We start from the raw sequence: 17,729 nt of genomic DNA on the forward strand, positions 1-17,729 counted from the left end.
TTTAGAGATTTCATCTTATGTACTATGGGAAACTAATGTGCAGAAAGTGAAAAAATTACTGTGCTCAATGATTGCTTTGAAAAGCTATTCATTATTGGGCATAGCATAACTTTCAAGTAAGAATGGTGGATTGGCTTTAAGATCTTCTATATAAAAATAAGATATGACATAAATGATTCTTCTTTTCTCTTTCTAATGCACACATTGCTTCTCTTAAGCCCAGTGAAAGTTATTTAAGCTGTCACTGTCATCATTAACATTTGACAGGTGTCTACCATGTGAGACAGATATTTATTCCACTGAAGTCCCCATGGTGCTTTCTGGTATGCAGGTGTTTTATTGCAGTATTGAAAATGTTAGACACTCTAACTTGGAAAGTTAATTTATTTAAGAACCCTACAGTGGTTGTTCCAGTATTCAACACTTTGCTCCTTAAACAAGATATCTGAGGAACTCTGCTCTGGTATTTTCCATTCTGCCATTCTCCCACTGATAGGGACATTAGCAACAAATGCTAAGACCCTCTTGCTAAAATGGTTTTAAAATAGTAAATATAGCAAAATATGATTTTATCTTCTAGGGCTGGACTATGTGTCCTTACTCCTGAGTTTCCACTTTCTTAAACATATCATAGCTATCTAGTACCTTTTATTTCCAAGTTTTGGACCCATAATTTTCAATTTATTCTGCTCACCAATTCCTACAAACTAAAGTGATTAAAAATAAAATATGTCATGGCTTATGATCTCAAAGTACTTAATATGCAGGGAGAAAAGAGTTAAACACAAATGGCATGTATTCAATATACAGAGTAATTTTTAAAAATAATTTCTATTCAGTAAAAAGGAAAATTTTAACTACTGGCTAGCTAGTTAATAGCCAGTAAATCAAGTAAGACTTCCTATCAAAATGGCTTTCAGCAAAACAGATGAAAGTGGAAAGTTCCCTAATATGTCACTGCTGGGAGAGTAAGAAGACTTATGGAAATTGTTAGGTTTCTTTCTTTTATTTGAAAGGGTAAAATGTTAAACAAGTGGCCTATATAAAATTTGGTAAGTATATTTCAATACCAGAAACAACTACTACAATAGTATACTAAAAGATATAATCAAAAGTCAACAAACAGGGCTTCCCTGGTGGCACAGTGGTTGAGAGTCCGCCTGCCAATTCAGGGGACACGGGTTCGTGCCCCGGTCCGGGAAGATCCCGCATGCTCCGGAATGGGTGGGCCCGTGAGACATGGCCGCTGAGCCTGTGCGTCCGGAGCCTGTGCTCTTCAACAGGAGAGGCCACAACAGTGAGAGGCCTGCATACCGCAAAAAAAAAAGTCAACAAACAAATTAAAATGGAATTTGAAAAATTCAAATAACCCAAAATGCCTAACTGCCCCAGGTGCCCACAAAGAAAAATAAAAGAATGTTGGCAAGAAATGTTTGACAGAATTAATCATTCAAATGTGATCAAATTTTCTCTAAGTATTGGTGCATATACTGAGGGTTCCTGTTATGAGCTGAATGTTCAACTTCCACCCCTCTCCCACAAATTCACATGTTGAAGTCTTAACCCCCAATTTTTCTCCAGAAAAACATATACATTTATTTTAAAGAATTGGCTTATGTAATTGTAGGGGTGGAAATGTCCAAAATTTTCAGGGCAGGCCACAGGGCTAAACGTGCTGGAAAGAATTGTTGTAGTCTTGAATCTAAAGACAGTCTGGGGCAGATTTTATTCCTTCTTGGGGGACCTTAATAATTTCTAGTACGGTCTTCAACTGATAATAGACATTATGGAGGTTAATTTGCTTTACTAAAAGTCTACTGTTTTAAATGTTAATCACATCTAAAAAGCTAGCTTCACAGCAGCATCTAGACTGGTGTTTTAGCAAACAAATGGGCACAATAGCCTAGCCAAGTTGAAATATAAAATTAGCCACTATAGTGAAAAATACTTTTAGACGTTTTTTTTTTTCTTTGTTTTTTGTTTTTTGTTTTTAATTTGAATGTTAGATTCTGCATTTTTGGTGTCAGTGTAATTGGGTTTAGTTCCATATATAATAATGTATGATTATGGAATGAGACAGCATTGAAATGTCTTTCACCAAATTATATATATTGCTCTTGGATTAATGTATAACCTATATTTGATGTTGGGGTTAAATGTAAATGAATAGCACTTGGTTAAAGCTCATGAGCAGATAATATAGACAAAGAGCATATTTGATTTAAAATATGCTCCATTGCTACCTGTACAAGAAGGTATTTGAGCCAGTATCCTTCTGAAAGTTAAGGTATCTTTATCTGACATGTACTCTTCATTGGAAAATTCCATAGTTCCCTACAAATAGTAATACTTGTTACAGTTCATTCATCACTGAGGGAACTGAACACTTAGATAAAAGTTATCAAGGCTGTATAATCAATTCATGATATTTGTGTGCTATTTTCCATAAATCTGAAGCCAGATTCAATTCTAGAGTTTGCTGTGAAAACAATATTTTAATCTTATGGTTTGGGGAAATATAATCCCAAAATATAAGAAACCACATATTTTTTCTTTTATTTTTTTGCTGTTTTTTCTTTTTTTTTTAAATTTTATTCTATTAATTTATTTTTTATACAACAGGTTCTTATCAGTTATCTATCTTATACCTATCCATTTATATCTGTCAATCCCAATCTGCCAATTCATCCCATTACCCTGCCCCTGCTTTCCTCCCTTGGTGTCCATATGTTTATTCTCTACATCCGTGTCTCTATTTCTGCCTTGCAAACCAGGTCACTGTACCATATTTTTTAGATTCCACATATGTGTTAATATACAATATTTTTTTGTTGTTTATGACTTACTTCATTTGGTATGACAGTCTCTAGGTCCATCCACGTCTGTACAAATGATCCAATTTCATTCCTTTTGGCTGAGTAATATTCCATTGTATATATGTACCACAGCTTCTTTATCCATTCATCTGTCAATGGGCATTTAAGTTGCTTTCATGACTTGGCTATTGTAAATAGGGCTGCAATGAACATTGGGGTACATGTGTCTTTTTGAATTATGGTTTTCTCTGGTATAAGCTCAGTAGTGGGATTGCTGGGTCATATGGCCAACTAATCTATGACAAAGAAGGCAGGGATATACAATGGAGAAAAGACAGCCTCTTCAATAAGTGGTGCTGGGAAAACTGGACAGCTACATGTAAAAGAGTGAAATTAAAACACTTTCTAACACCATACACAAAAATAAACTCAAAATGGATTAAAGACCTAAATGTAAGACCAGACATTATAAAACTCCTAGAGGAAACATAGGAAGAACACTCTTTGACATAAATCACACCAAGATCTTTTATGACCCACCTCCTAGAGTAATGGAAATAAAAAACTAAAATAAACAAATGGGACCTAATGAAACTTAAAAGTTTTTGCACAGCAAAGGAAACTATAAACAAGATGGAAAGACAGTCTTCAGAATGGGAGAAACTATATGCAAATGAATCAACTGACAAAGAATTAATCTCCAAAATATATAAACAGCTCATGCAGCTCAACATTAAAAAAACAAACAACACAATCAAAAAATAGGCAGAAGACCTAAATAGACATTTCTCCAAAGAAGACATACAGATGGCCAAGAAGCACATGCAAATCTGCTCAACATCACTAATTATTAGAGAAATGCAAATCAAAACTACAATGAGGTATCACCTCACAAAACTTAGAATAGGCATCATCAGAAAATCTACAAACAACAAATGCTGGAGAGGGTGTGGAGAAAAGGGAACCCTCTTGCACTGTTGGTGGCAATGTAAATTGATACAGCCACTATGGAGAACAGTATGGAGGTTTCTTAAAAAACTAAAAAGAAAAAAAAAAAAACTAAAAACACATTTTTAATGAAATATATGAGACATATCATTATAGCTATTCTCTTTTTACACTCTAGACTTTAATGTCTATACATTGAGATCCTGTAAGAAAGGTCATGAAAACATGAAAGCACAAATCCTGGGAGTTCTAGAGTATTGAAAGCCAATCTTTTAGTTTTATTTTTTATTCTCTCTCATTTCTAAATTGCTTTTCCTGTTTATTGTTTCCACTTATATTTGTGGAAACAATGTCCTTGTATACTTTTTGCTCAGTGGATATTTATCACTGTGTACAATAACTTGAGAATTATTGTTTTGTTAAATGGCTGTTCTGTAGTTTTGCTTTTAATTGAGTTGCAGACATTAAGCCTATGAAAGCAATAATACTTCCATTACATTCCAAGAATGTGTTCTAAATGAGAAAAGTAAGAACTTGGTATACAAATTTGAAAATGAAAAATAAGATTATTTGTAAGAGATAAATACGTGTATGCATATACACACACATGTGTGTGTGAGTATATGCATACACATATATTTAAATAACTGCAATTTTGGCATTTTACACTGTGATGGCTCTTAAAATTTATGTGACAATTAAGAGTTCTTAGAGGCTACATTAGAACTTCCTTTATATATATATTTTATTCTTGCTAATGTTATGAAGAATCATCAATAGTAAGATCTATTATATACATTTTTGTAAAACTTATAATTTTCTTCCTGAACTTATCCTTCAATGTTTTAAATACACTTAAATACATGAAAAAAAGATTGGGTTGCAACTCTTATTTTAGCTTCTGATGTAGCAGTCACTTATGAAGAGACTGTCCAAGTTTGCACTAGTTCATATTACAAGGTTTCACTTAGACCTACCTAGGTCTTTTGCCTTTATTTCCTACCAAGGGACTTCTTTTTTATTTTTTTCAGTTTTATTTTATTTATTTTTTATACAGCATGTTATTATTAGTTATCTATTTTATACATATCAGTGTATAAATGTCAACCCCAATCTCCCAGCCCATCCCACCACTACAACACCCACATGCCACTTTCCCCCTTGGTGTCCATATGTTTGTTCTCTACAACTGTGTCTCCATTACTACCTTGCAAAACCAGTTCATCTGTACCATTTTTCTAGATTCCATATATACGTATTAATATATGATATTTGTTTTTCTCTTTCTGACATACTTCACTTGGTATGACAGTCTCTAGGTCCATCCATGTTTCTACTAATGACCCAATTTTGTTCCTTTTTATGGCTGAGTAATATTCCATTGTATATATGTACCACAGCTTCTTTACCCATTCATCTGTCAATGGGCATTTAGGTGGCTTCTATGACCTGGCTATTGTAAATAGTGCTGCAATGAACATTGGGCTGCATGTGTCTTTTTGAATTATAGTTTTCTCTGGGTATAGGTCCAGTAGTGGGATTGCAGGGTCATATGTAATTTTATTTTTAATTTTTAAAGGATCCTCCATACTGTTCTCCATAGTGGCTGTATCATTTTACATTCCCACCAACAGTGCAAGAGGGCTGCATTTTCTCCACACCCTCTCCAGCATTTGTTGTTTGTAGATTTTCTGATGATGCCCATTCTAACTGGTGTGAGGTGATACCTCATTGTAGTTTTGATTTGCATTTCTCTAATAATTAGTGATGTTGAGCAGATTTGCATGTGCTTCTTGGCCATCTGTATGTCTTCTTTGGAGACATATGTCTTCTTCTCATTTAGGTCTTCTGCCCATTTTTTGATTATGTTGTTTGTTTTTTTAATGTTGAGCTGCATGAGCTGTTTATATATTTGGAGATTTATCCTTTGTTCATTGATTCATTTGCAATTATTTTTTTCCCATTCTGAGGGTTGTCTTTCTGTCTTGTTTATAGTTTCCTTTACTGTGCAAAGGCTTTTAAGTTTCATTAGGTTCCATTTGTTTATTTTAGTTTTTATTTCCTTTATTTTAGGAGGTAGGTCAAAAAAGATCTTGTTGTGATCTATGTCAAAGAGTGTTCTTCCTATGTTTTCCTCTAGGAGTTTTATAGTGTCTGGTCTTACATTTAGGTCTTTAATCCATTTTGAGTTTATTTTTGTGCATGGTATTAAAGAGTGTTCTAATTTCATTCTTTTACATGTAGCTGTCCAGTTTTCCCAGCACCACTTTTTGAAGAGGCTGTCTTTTCTCCATTGTTTATCCCTGCCTCCTTTGTCATAGATTAGTTGACCATAGGTGCGTTGGCTTATCTCTGGGTTTTCTATCCTGTTCCATTGATCTATATTTCTGTTTTTGTGCCACTACCATATTGTCTTGATTACTGTAGCTTTGTAGTATAGTCTGATGTCAGGGAGTCTGATTCCTCCAGCTCCTTTTTTTCCCTCAAGATTGCTTTGGATATTCAGGGTCTTGTGTGTCTCCATACAAATTTTAAGATTTTGTGTTCTAGTTCTGTAAAAAATTCCATTGGTAATTTGATAGGGATTGCATTGAATCTGTAAATTGCTTTGGGTAGTATAGTCATTTTCACAATATTTATTCTTCCACCCAATGAACATGATATATCTTTCCATCTGTTTGTGTCATCTTTGATTACTTTCAGCAGTGTCTTATAGTTTTCTGAGTACAGGTCTTTTACCTCATTAGGTAGGTTTATTCTTAGGTATTTTATACTTTTTGATGCACTGGTGAATGGAGTTATTCCTTAATTTCTCTTTTTGATATTTTATTGTTAGTGTATAAGAATGCATGAGATTTCTGTGTATTAATTTTCTATCCTGCTACTTTACCGAATTCATTGATTAGCTCTAGTATTTTTCTGGTGGCATCTTTAGGCTTCTCTCTATATAGTATCATGTTATCTGCAAACAGTGAAAGCTTTACGTCTTCTTTTCCAATTTGTATTACTTTTATTTCTTTTTCCTCTCTGATTGCTGTGGCTAGGACTTCCAAAACTATGTTGAATAATAGTGGTGAGAGTGGACATCCTTGTCTTCTTCCTGATCTTTGAGGAAATGTTTTCCGTTTTTCACCATTGAGAATGATATTTGCTGTGAGTTTGTCATATATGGCCTCTATTATGTTGAGGTAGGTTCTCTCTACTCCCACTTTCTGGAGAGTTTTTATCCTAAATATGTGTGCATATTTTATTCTCAATTTGTTAATATTTGTATCACTTTGATTGATTTGCATATATTGAATAATCCCTGCATCCCAGGGTAAATCCCACTTGATCATGGTGTATGATCCTTTTAATGTGCTTTTGGTTTCTGTTTGCTAGTATTTTGTTGAGGATTTTTGCATCTATATTCATAAATTATATTGGTCTGTACTTTTCTTTTTTTTAGTGTTGGTTTTGGTATCAGGGTGATGGTGGACTCTTAGAATGAGTTTGGGAATGTACCTTCATCTGCAATTTTTTGGAAGAGTTTGAGAAGGATGGCTGTTAGCTCTTCTCTAAATGTTAGATAGAATTCACGTGTGAAGCCATCTGGTCCTGGACTTTTGTTTGTTGGAAGATTTTGACTCACAGTTTCAATTTCAGTGCTTGTGATTGGTCTGTTCATATTTTCTATTTCTTCCTGGTTCAGTATTGGAAGGTTATACCTTTCTAAGAATTTGTCCATTTCTTCCAGGTTGTCCATTTTATTGGCATAGAGTTGCTTGCAGTAGTCTCTTAGGATGCTTTGTATTTCTACTGTGTCCATTGTAACTTCTCCTTTTTCATTTCTAGCTTTATTAATTTGAGTCCTCTCCCTCTTTTTTTTTTAGTTTGGCTAAAGGTTTATCAATCTTGTTTATATTCTCAAAGAACCAGCTTTTAGTTTTATTGATCTTTGCTAATGTTTTATTTGTTACTATTTCATTTATTTCTGTTCTCATCTTTATGATTTCTTTCCTTCTACTAACTTTGGGTTTTGTTTGTTCTTCTTTCTCTAGTTCCTTTAGGTGTAAGTTTACATTGCTTCTTTGAGCTTTTTCTTATTTCTTGAGGTAGGATTGTATTGCTATAATCTTCTGTCTTAGAACTGCTTTTGCTGCATCCCATAGGTTTTGGATTATCGTGTTTTCATTGTCTTTTGTCTCCAGGTATTTTTTAATTTCATCTTTGATTTCTTCAGTGATCTCTTGGTTATTTAGTATGGTATTGTTTAGCTTCCATGTTTTTTTTTGCTTTTTACAATTTTCCCTGTAATTTGTTTCTAAACTCATAGTGTTGTAGTCAGAAAAGATGTTTGATATGATTTCAATTTTCTTAAATTTACCGAGGCTTGATTTGTGACCCAAGTCGTTATCTATCCTGGAGAATGTTCCATGTGTTCTTGAGAAAAAAATGTAATCTGCTGTTTTAGGATGGAATGCCCTATATCTATCAATTAAATTTATCTGGTCTACTGTGTCATTTAAAGCTTGTGTTTCCTTATTAATTTTCAGTCTGGATGATCTGTCCATTGGTGTAAGTGAGGTGTTAAAGTCCCCCACTATTATTGTGTTACTGTCAATTTCCTCTTTTATAGCTGTTAATATTTGCATAATGTATTGAAGTGTCCTATGCTGTGTGCATATATATTTATAATTGCTTTATTTTCTTCTTGGATTGATCCCTTGACCATTATGTAGTGTCCTTCCTTGTCTCTTGTAACATTCTTTATTTCAAAGTCTAGTTTATCTGATATGAGTATTGCTACTCCAGCTTTCTTTTGATTTCCATTTTTATGAAATATCTTTTTCCATTCCCTCACTTTCAGTCTGTATGTGTCCCTAGGTCTGAAATGGGTTTCTTGTAGACAGCATATCTATGGTTTTCGTTTTTGTATCCATTCAGCAAGCCTGTGTCATTTGGTTGGACCATTTAATCCATTCATATGTAAGGTCATTATTGATATGTAAGTTCCTGTTACCATATTCTTAATTATTTGGGGTCTGTTTTTGTAGGTCATTTTCTTCTCTTGTGTTTCCCACTTGGAGAAGTTCCTTTAGCATTTGTTGTAAAGCTGGTTTGGTGGTGCTGAATTCTCTTAGATTTTGCTTGTCTGTAACACTTTTGATGTCCCTATCAAATCTGAATGAGATTCTTGCCATGTAATCTTGGCTGTCGGTTCTTCCCTTTCATCACTTTAAATATATTGTGCCACTCCCTTCTAGCTTGTAGAGTTTCTGCTGAGAAATCAGCTGTTAACCTTATGGGAATTTGCTTATATATTATTTGTCATTTTTCCCTTGTTGCTTTCAATAATTTTTCTGTCTTTAATTTTCTTTAATTTGATTACTTTGTGTCTCAGCATGGTTCTCCTTGGGTTTATCCTGCTTGGGACTCTCTGCACTTCCTGAAGTTGGCTGGCTATTTCCTTTCCCATGTTCGGGAAGTTTTCAACTATAATCTCTACAAATGTTTTCTTGGGTCCTTTCTCTCTTCTCCTTCTGGGACCCCTATAAAGCAAATGTTGGTGTGTTTAATATTGTCCCAGTGGTCTCTTAGGCTGTCTTCATTTCTTTTCATTCTTTTTTGTTTATTCTGTACTGCAGAGGTGAATTCCACCATTCTGTCTTCCAGGTCACTATCCATTCTTCTGCCTCAGTTATTCTGCTCTTGATTCCTTCTAGTGTATTTTTCATTTCAGTTATTGTATTGTTCATCTCTGTTTGTCTGTTCTTTAATTCTTCTAGGTGTTTTTTCTATAATTCTTCTAGGTCTTTGTTAAACATTTCCTTCATCTTCTTCATCTTTGCCTCCATTCTTTGTCTGAGATTCTTGATCATCCTCATTATCATTATTCTGAATTCTTTTTCTGGAAGGTTGCTTATCTCCACTTCATTTAATTATTTTTCTGGGGTTTTATGTTGTTCCTTCATCTGGTAAATAGTCCTCTGCCTTTTCATTTTGTCTATCTTTCTGTGAATTTGGTTTTTGCTCCACAGGCTGCAGGATTGTAGTTTTCCTTTCTTATGCCCTCTGGTGGATGAGGCTATCTAAGAGGCTTGTACAAGCTTTCTTATGGGAGGGACTGGTGGTGGGTAAAGTTGGATGTTGCTCTGGTAGGCAGAGATCGGTAAAACTTTAATCTGCTCGCTTGCTGATGGGTGGGGCTGTGTTCCATCCTTGTTGGTTTTTTGGCCTGAGATGACCCTGCACTGGAGCTTACCCAATTCTTTGAGGGGGCTAATGGTAGACACTGGGAGAGCTCACGCCAGGGAGTACTTCCCAGAACTTCTGCTACTAGTGTGCTTGTCCCAGCAGTGAGCCACAACCACCCCCTGCCTCTGCAGGAGACCTTCCAACACTAGCAGGTAGGTCTGGTTCAGGCTCCTATGGGGTCACTGTTTCCCTCTCCTGGGTCCTGATGTGCACACTACCTTGTTTGTGCCCTCAAAGAGTGGAGTCTCTATTTCCTCCAGTCCTGTCAAAGTCCTGCAGTCAAATACCACTAGTGTTCAAAGTCTGATTCTCTAGGAATTGCTCCTCTTGTTGCTGGACTCCCAGGTTGGGAAGCCTGACTTGTGGCTCAGAACCTTCATTCTAATCAGTGGACTTCTGTGGTACAAGTGTTCTCCAGTTTGTGAGTCATCCACCCAGTGGTTATGGGATTTGATTTTATTGTGATTGCACTCCTCCTAACATCTCCTTGAAGCTTTTCCTTTGTCTTTGGATATGGAGTATATTTTCTGGTGAGTTTCAGTGTTTCCCTGTTGATGATTGCTCAGCAATTAGTTGTGATTCTAGTGCTCTCGCAAAAGGGAGTGGGCTCACGTCCTTCTACTCTGCCATCTTGAACCAATCTCCTCCATCCCAACGGACTTTCCTAACCTAAGAAATTGACATCCTTGTTAGAAACCAACCTAACATTCAAACATGTGTACCCAGACATGAAAGTAATTAACCCTCATGGAACCATCATTGACCTCTTAGGAATAGATGTTGGGTGGATGAATCTTCCCCCTTCCATGCTGCAGGTAGCCAGTTCTAAGAGGCATTCCATAAGGCTCTTCAATAGGTCACAGGTAAGATCTAATGCTAGTCAACCTTTGCAGTGACCAATTCAGTAACTCATCCTGAGGTAGGAGATAGATGGGTCCCAGGCTGAACAGCTGGAGTTGGTCCCCTGTGGACAGAAACTCCAAGATGAAGTGGAGGAGGAGCTAAGCCCTGCCCAGATAAAAGACCACTCATTTCTCATTCTTGAGGTCAAGGAGAGCTTCCCGACTACACATGCACAGAAAGGTTCCTTGGAGCTCAAAAAGGGAAGGGGTGCCACCCCATAGTAAGTGACATCAACTACCCATAGGCCCGTTTGTTGGAGTCCATCTTGGCTAAGAGATGTGCATGCATACATGAGAGGACCCTGAGACAAACCAAATACAGACTCAGAACCAGGCAAAGCAAGATGATTGGCCAAAGGAAACCCTGAAGAAATGGCCCATATAAATGATTCAAAATACCATTAGGGCACGACTCTCTCTCTGAGTCCACCTATGTGTCTATCCACACGTACCCTTTCTCCTTCTAATAAACACTATTTGTTTCACTTATTTCCCATCTCTATGTGGAATTTCATTTCTACACAGCTGACAGGCCAGGGCCTCGTCAGTGGCCACTGGTTCCTGGTGGTCTAGTAGCTAGGATTTAGCACTTTCACTGCCATGGCCTGACTTCAGTCTCTGGCTGGGAAATGAAAACCTGCTTCAAGCTGCTGCAGGCCAAGGTCAGCCAAGATCAATACTTGTAATGTTTTTCTCTTATTCCCTGTCCCTCAATCCTGTCCTTTGTGATGACTTTCCAAATATACTTCCTGTACTACAAACCTTTGTTTTTGGCCCTTTTTTTTTTTTTTTGACCAAAACTATACCTGCCTTCAAATACTTTAGCAGATACCATATATTAAATATCTTTCAGAAAATTCATAGAACACATTTAGCATAATGGGAATTCTAAGAAGTCCAACAGTTAATAAATATGTTAATTTTTAATTTACTTTGTTTAAACTTGAATTTTCCTACCTTTTTTTAATCACAAAGCCTTCCTTTCCTTGACATAATATCTTTCGACATCCTAACACTAAAAACATGTTAATGATCAGGAAACTGACCATGTAGTTCTCTTATCATTCCATCATATTATTGTCCACTGAGCCATGAGAAGTTTCCTTCACTATCTTAACTTTTATTATATTATTGAGAACCATGATTTTTGCTGTGGATTAAGCAAATCCACTCACATATCCTATATGTCTTTAAGGACATTATTTGAAGGCATTCGTAATTCTACCTTTAGTTGCAAACACCAGCTTCAAAACCTGGGAGAAGATGATAATAATTAAAATTAAGTTAAAAAAAGAAAAAAGGGAGATAGTTGAATGATTATTATATGTAAGGTAAATTGGAGAAATTAAAAAAAAAAGAGACCATTTCTTTCCCCAAGAAATCACAAATATTAAACAAACTGTCAAATTTATGTTCATTAGTATTAGATGTTAATAATCATGTTTCCTTTTCTCCAGACAGCTTAGCCTTTCATGCTCCTTTGGAATTATGTGATTTGTTTTGTCAATGCAATATAAGTATCACTGATATACCTTATTTTTCTCCATACTTGATAATTGTGGAGCACAAGTTGATATGAAGGAGTTGTATGACTTAAACAGCCTACATCAAACAAACAAACAAAAAAGCTTTTGTTAAGTCATTAAAATCCTAACGCTAGTTATTGCAGCTTGACCTAGTCTATCTTGACCTATGGAATAATTTGAAAGAATGATAGAATAAATGCAAGCAGATTGAACCTGAGGTAACTTCTAAATAAATTATTAATTCCTTCTCATGAAAATATTTTTTGAGTGTTAATTATGAGACAGGTCCTCTTATGAGCACTGCAGTTTGATTGGAGATCAAAACAATGTTTCTGTTCTCATGCAGTTTATTCCTTAGAGGAACACAGACAATAAACTAATAAATATACAACCACCAAACAAGGTGGTTTTAAATTACTTTTACGTTTTGTTTGTTTGTTTGCTGTACGCAGGCATCTCACTGTTGTAGCCTCTCCCATTGCGGAGCACAGGCTCCGGACACACAGGCTTAGCGGGCATGGCTCATGGACCCAGCCGCTCGGCGGCATGTGGGATCTTCCCAAACCAGGGCACAAACCCGTGTCCCCTGCATCGGCAGGCGGACTCTCAACCACTGCGCCACCAGGGAAGCCCTAAATTACTTTTGATTATTAAGAAAAATAGCAGCAGGGACTATAATGGAAATGCTGGGGGTCCAGAAGCAGGGAACTTCGGTTATTCCTGGAAGGTCTCCTGGAGAGAAGAAGGTGTGATCTGAATGATAAGAAGTGATATTCTCCTCTGAAAGAAACTAGGACTCCTAGGAGAAATGGCTAATTCTAGGGCTGGAGCAAGGGAAATGCAAGATGAGTTTGGAGCCTCATGTAGTACCTCAAAATAAGGAAGTGCTCAAAAAAATTTTTAAAGGATGAAGACATTCAAAGTGTTACTGGAGACAGTCTGAAAGAGTTCCCAAGCTTAAAAAAATTGAGCAACAAATAAATAATGTAGTACTGGATTATAACTTAAGGTGTAAGTTACTTATTAAATCCATAATGGTGTACAAAATATGGCTGAATAAATAGAGAAGGGAAATATTTTCCTTACAGAAGAATTCTACATGATAGAGAGATAGTGTTATGGTCTGAATTGTGTCTCTCCATAATTCATATGTTGAAATCCTAGCTTTCAGCATCTCAGAATGTGACTGTATTTAGAAATAAGGCCTTAAAGTGTTTATTAATGTAGGGAGGAAAAAAAAATCTTCCTCTCTCCTCTTAAAACCAATGTCTGTGGCTAGCAAATCAAACTGATAAAAGATTAACAAAAGTAAAACAATGTTATCTATACAGATTCTCATGGGAGTATGCAAAGTAAAACATAACTCAAGGAGACAGCCAGCTTATATAATATTTTAGTGTAAACAAGGGGAAATGGAATTTTGGGCTTCTGGGCTGAGAAGGCAAATTATGGGAGGGTGAGGGAAGTAAATCTATGGTAAATAAAGGTTGTCCTGAAATTTAGATTAGAGTCTCTTAGATGACATGGGGTGTCCCTGGACTAGCCCATTTTCCTGGTATAGAGATATCTTTATAAATAGAAATTTTCCTTACAAATGTAAATTTATTTTATAAAAGGAGACATTTATAATTTAATTTTAAGTAGTTGGGGAGAGGTAAATAACTTTTGCTGTGTCTGCCGGTGCTCAGATTATTTTATCTCCACATAATTCATATGCCAAGGACACATATTTTGAGGTGGGATATTCAAATACATTTCATTAAATTAAAATGAGCCCTTTAGGGTGGATCTTAATTCAATCTGACTTTATTTAAATAAAAGAGAGATTAAGATACACAGAGAGAGATATCAGGGGCACAGGGGCACAGAGGAATAACCATGTAAAGAGGCAGCAAGAAGGTGGCTATTTACAGGCCAAGGCAAGAGACAGCCTCAGGGGAAACCAACGCTGCCAGCACCAGCACCTTGACCTTGGAATTCCAGCCTCCAGACCTGTAAGAAAATGTATTTCTGTTGTTTAAGCCACCCAGTCTGTGGTACTTTGTTACGGCAACCCTAGAAAATGAACATATATATGTATATACATAATTTAATCTATATCAGTATCTATCTATCTATATCTAATCTAAAAAGAGACAGAGGGACAGAGAGAAACAGAGAAAGAAAAACAGAAAGAAAAACGATCCACCTCCCGGAGGCAGAACTTAATCTTCCACCCTGAATGTGGGCAGAACTTAATAGCTTGGTGCCACAAAAGAGAATATCAAAAGGAAAAAAGAAATAATAAATTTACCATGGAGAAACCTGACAAACACTACCTTAACCAAGTGATCTAGTTTGACAGCACTGGTAGTGTTGTGTTGCTGACACATATCTACTGATCGAGGTAATGAAAAGGGCACTCCATCTCTATTCTTTCCCCAAACCCCCTAACTCCTGTCTAATAATGAGAAAAAACATCAGACAAACCCAGTGAAGGACAACATACCTGAACAGAACTCAAAACCACCAAGGTCATCAAAAGAAGAAAACCTATGAAATCATCATAGACCAGAGGAAGCTAAGGAGACATGATGAATAAATGCAATGTGATGTCCTCAATAGAATTCTGAAACAGAAAAGGGGAATTAATGGAAAAACTGGTGAAATCTAAGCACATTGAAAAGTTTAGTTTATAACAATGTATCACTGTTGGTTTCTTAGTTGTGACAGTGTAACATGGCTACATACAAAGCTATATGCAATGACAGGTCAAATTCTGACCTCCTCCAGATAGAATCGTAACTAATTATGGCTAGGTTTGAGCTGGTGATAATTTATAGAAAAATGTATTATTTGCTGATGACCAAATGATCAATATCTTTCTAGTTCGGATCTCTTTTCTGGAACAAGAATCTTGTATGAGAAAACTAGGTATTTTACTTCTATATTTACTGAAATACTCTACTGCAAAGAATTCTGTATTCAGGGACATCTGATGCAAGAGGACATCTTGGTTCAAGATTTCTCAGCCTTCATCACATTTTGTTACTTTAATAAAATGAAGTATATTCCTTTTTTTCCTCTCAATATTCTGCCTAATCCAAAAATGGCCCTCTAGCCCTTCACTGGCTGAATAGAAATACCATCATTTTATTCCGAATGAACATAGGCCAATGATTGTACCTCTCATTACATATGATCTTTAGAATGACTGGTGAGAGCCTAAGAAGTAATATGTCTTTATCATAACTAGTCTGAAGATAATTTTTCATGTCCTTGGTCCAATAATTTTAATAGGTATATCACTATTTCCCACTCATTCAAACTCAAGCATGAACTTCATCTGAATCTCTTCTTATCCAATGACCCATACACTTGATTCTTCACTTCTAAATATACCTTCTTGTATTTATTGAAATAAGTAATTTATTTTCTTATTCAGTTCCTCATTTCTCATTTTCCAGTATGTTTTTATTGAAGTGATGTATGGATGTGTGCACGTGTATATGCTTGTCAAAAGGGTTAAATTTAAATAAATAAATGTTGGAGATCGTACGGAGATCGTACAGACTCTATGATCTCATATATTAATATAAAATTTGAAGCTTTCTCTGCCCTTGTGTTCAGAACAGTATGAAAGTTCAGCTACTGTGACAAGATTCTAATTACCTGTTTGACTTTCCCAATGTTTTAACACTGGGTTACTCTTTTCTTTGCGGCACGCGGGCCTCGCACTGTTGTGGCCTCTCCCATTGCGGAGCACAGGCTCCAGACACGCAGGCTCAGTGGCCATGGCTCACGAGCCCAGCTGCTCCGCGGCCTGTGGGATTTTTCCAGACGGGGGCACGAACCCATGTCCCCTGCATCGGCAAGCGGACTCTCAACCACTGCGCCAGCAGGGAAGCCCCAACACTGGGCTACTCTTGTAAGGCATTTCAACAAATAGAACTTCCTACACATATGGCTCAGAAATCCTACTTTTGTAAATGGAAGAATAGAATTAATTTTCTTTCCTGCTTAAAAATTTACTCCTTCCATGAAATCTGCACAGGTATCTTTTATTTAGTCCCTGGAGGAGATCTATCGCCTCTCCCTGCCCATCAAGGAATCTGAGATCACTGACTTTTTCCTGAAAGTGTTCCTGACAGAGGAGATTCTGAAGAGTATACCTGTGCAAAAGCAGATCTACACTGACCAGCAGACCAGGTTCAAGGCATTTATCACCATTGGGAATTACAACAACATGTTATTCTGGGTGTTAAGTGCTCCAAAGAGGGAGCCATTGCAATTTATGGGGCCATTATTCCAGCCAAGGTCGCCATACTCTCCATGCAACAAGATAGTGGGGGGGATGAGATTGGCAAGCCTTTCACCGACGCTTGCAAAGTAACCCATTGCTGTGGCTCTGTGCTGGTATACCTCTTCCCCACCCCCAGGGGAACTGGCATAGTCTCAGCCCCTGTGCCCAGGAAGTTGCAGTTGATGGCTAGTATCAATGACTGCTACATCTCAGCCAGGGGCTGCAGTACCACCATGGATAACTTCACCAAGTCCACCTTTCATGCCATCTCCAAGACCTAAAACTAACTCATCCCATCCTCTGGAAAGAGACTGTGTTCACTAAGCCTCCCTATCAGGAATTCACTGACCATCTTGTAAAGACCCACACCACAGTTTCCACATAGAGGACCTAGGCTCCAGCTGTGGCCACCACACATTTTTTAAGTACAAGAAAAATAAAGTAAATTAAGCTTATTTAAAAAATAAATAAAACTTCACACCCCACTTAAGTCACTATGCTAAATCTAAATAGAAGTGGGTTAAGATGGGTTAATATTGTTATTATTGTTGAATACTAAAATGAGTGTGGTCTTCAATATTCTGTAATAACCTATATGGGAAAATAATCTGAAGAAGAGTGGATATATGTATATGTATAACTGAATCACTTTCCTGTACCCCTGAAACTAATACAACATTATAAATCAACACTATTCCAATATAAAATAAAAAAAAATAAAAAAAAATCATGCCATAAACAAAATAATAAAATGTAGAAATAAATAAAATGAGTGTGGTCTTTTGTTCACTTTAGGCATTATATTTAAGCAGGAGTATGATTCAAATTAACAAAAATCTAAGATAAATTTTCTATAAACAAAACCAAAGAATGTTTGGCAAACTAGTAGGTTTAGGTTATTGGGGAGGGAAATTAAAAATTTAAATTGTAGTGAGCAGAACCTAATTTAATGTAAGACAATATTCAAAATTGGCTTTCTGGGCTCTTAGGGCTGTAACTCAAATTTGTTTTGGCATCT

At 36.4% G+C, this 17,729-nt stretch overlaps 1 pseudogene; it reads left to right on the plus strand.

Annotated features, from left to right (window-relative positions):
• The window catches only part of LOC103090913 (40S ribosomal protein S2 pseudogene), a 48,723-nt pseudogene extending 31,567 nt beyond the window's left edge, over positions 1 to 17,156 (plus strand).
• Positions 17,157 to 17,729: the final 573 nt, after the last annotated feature.

This window comes from Lipotes vexillifer, unplaced genomic scaffold (assembly GCF_000442215.2).
Source record: "Lipotes vexillifer unplaced genomic scaffold, Lipotes_vexillifer_v1.1 scaffold398, whole genome shotgun sequence".
Taxonomy (NCBI): domain Eukaryota; kingdom Metazoa; phylum Chordata; class Mammalia; order Artiodactyla; family Lipotidae; genus Lipotes; species Lipotes vexillifer.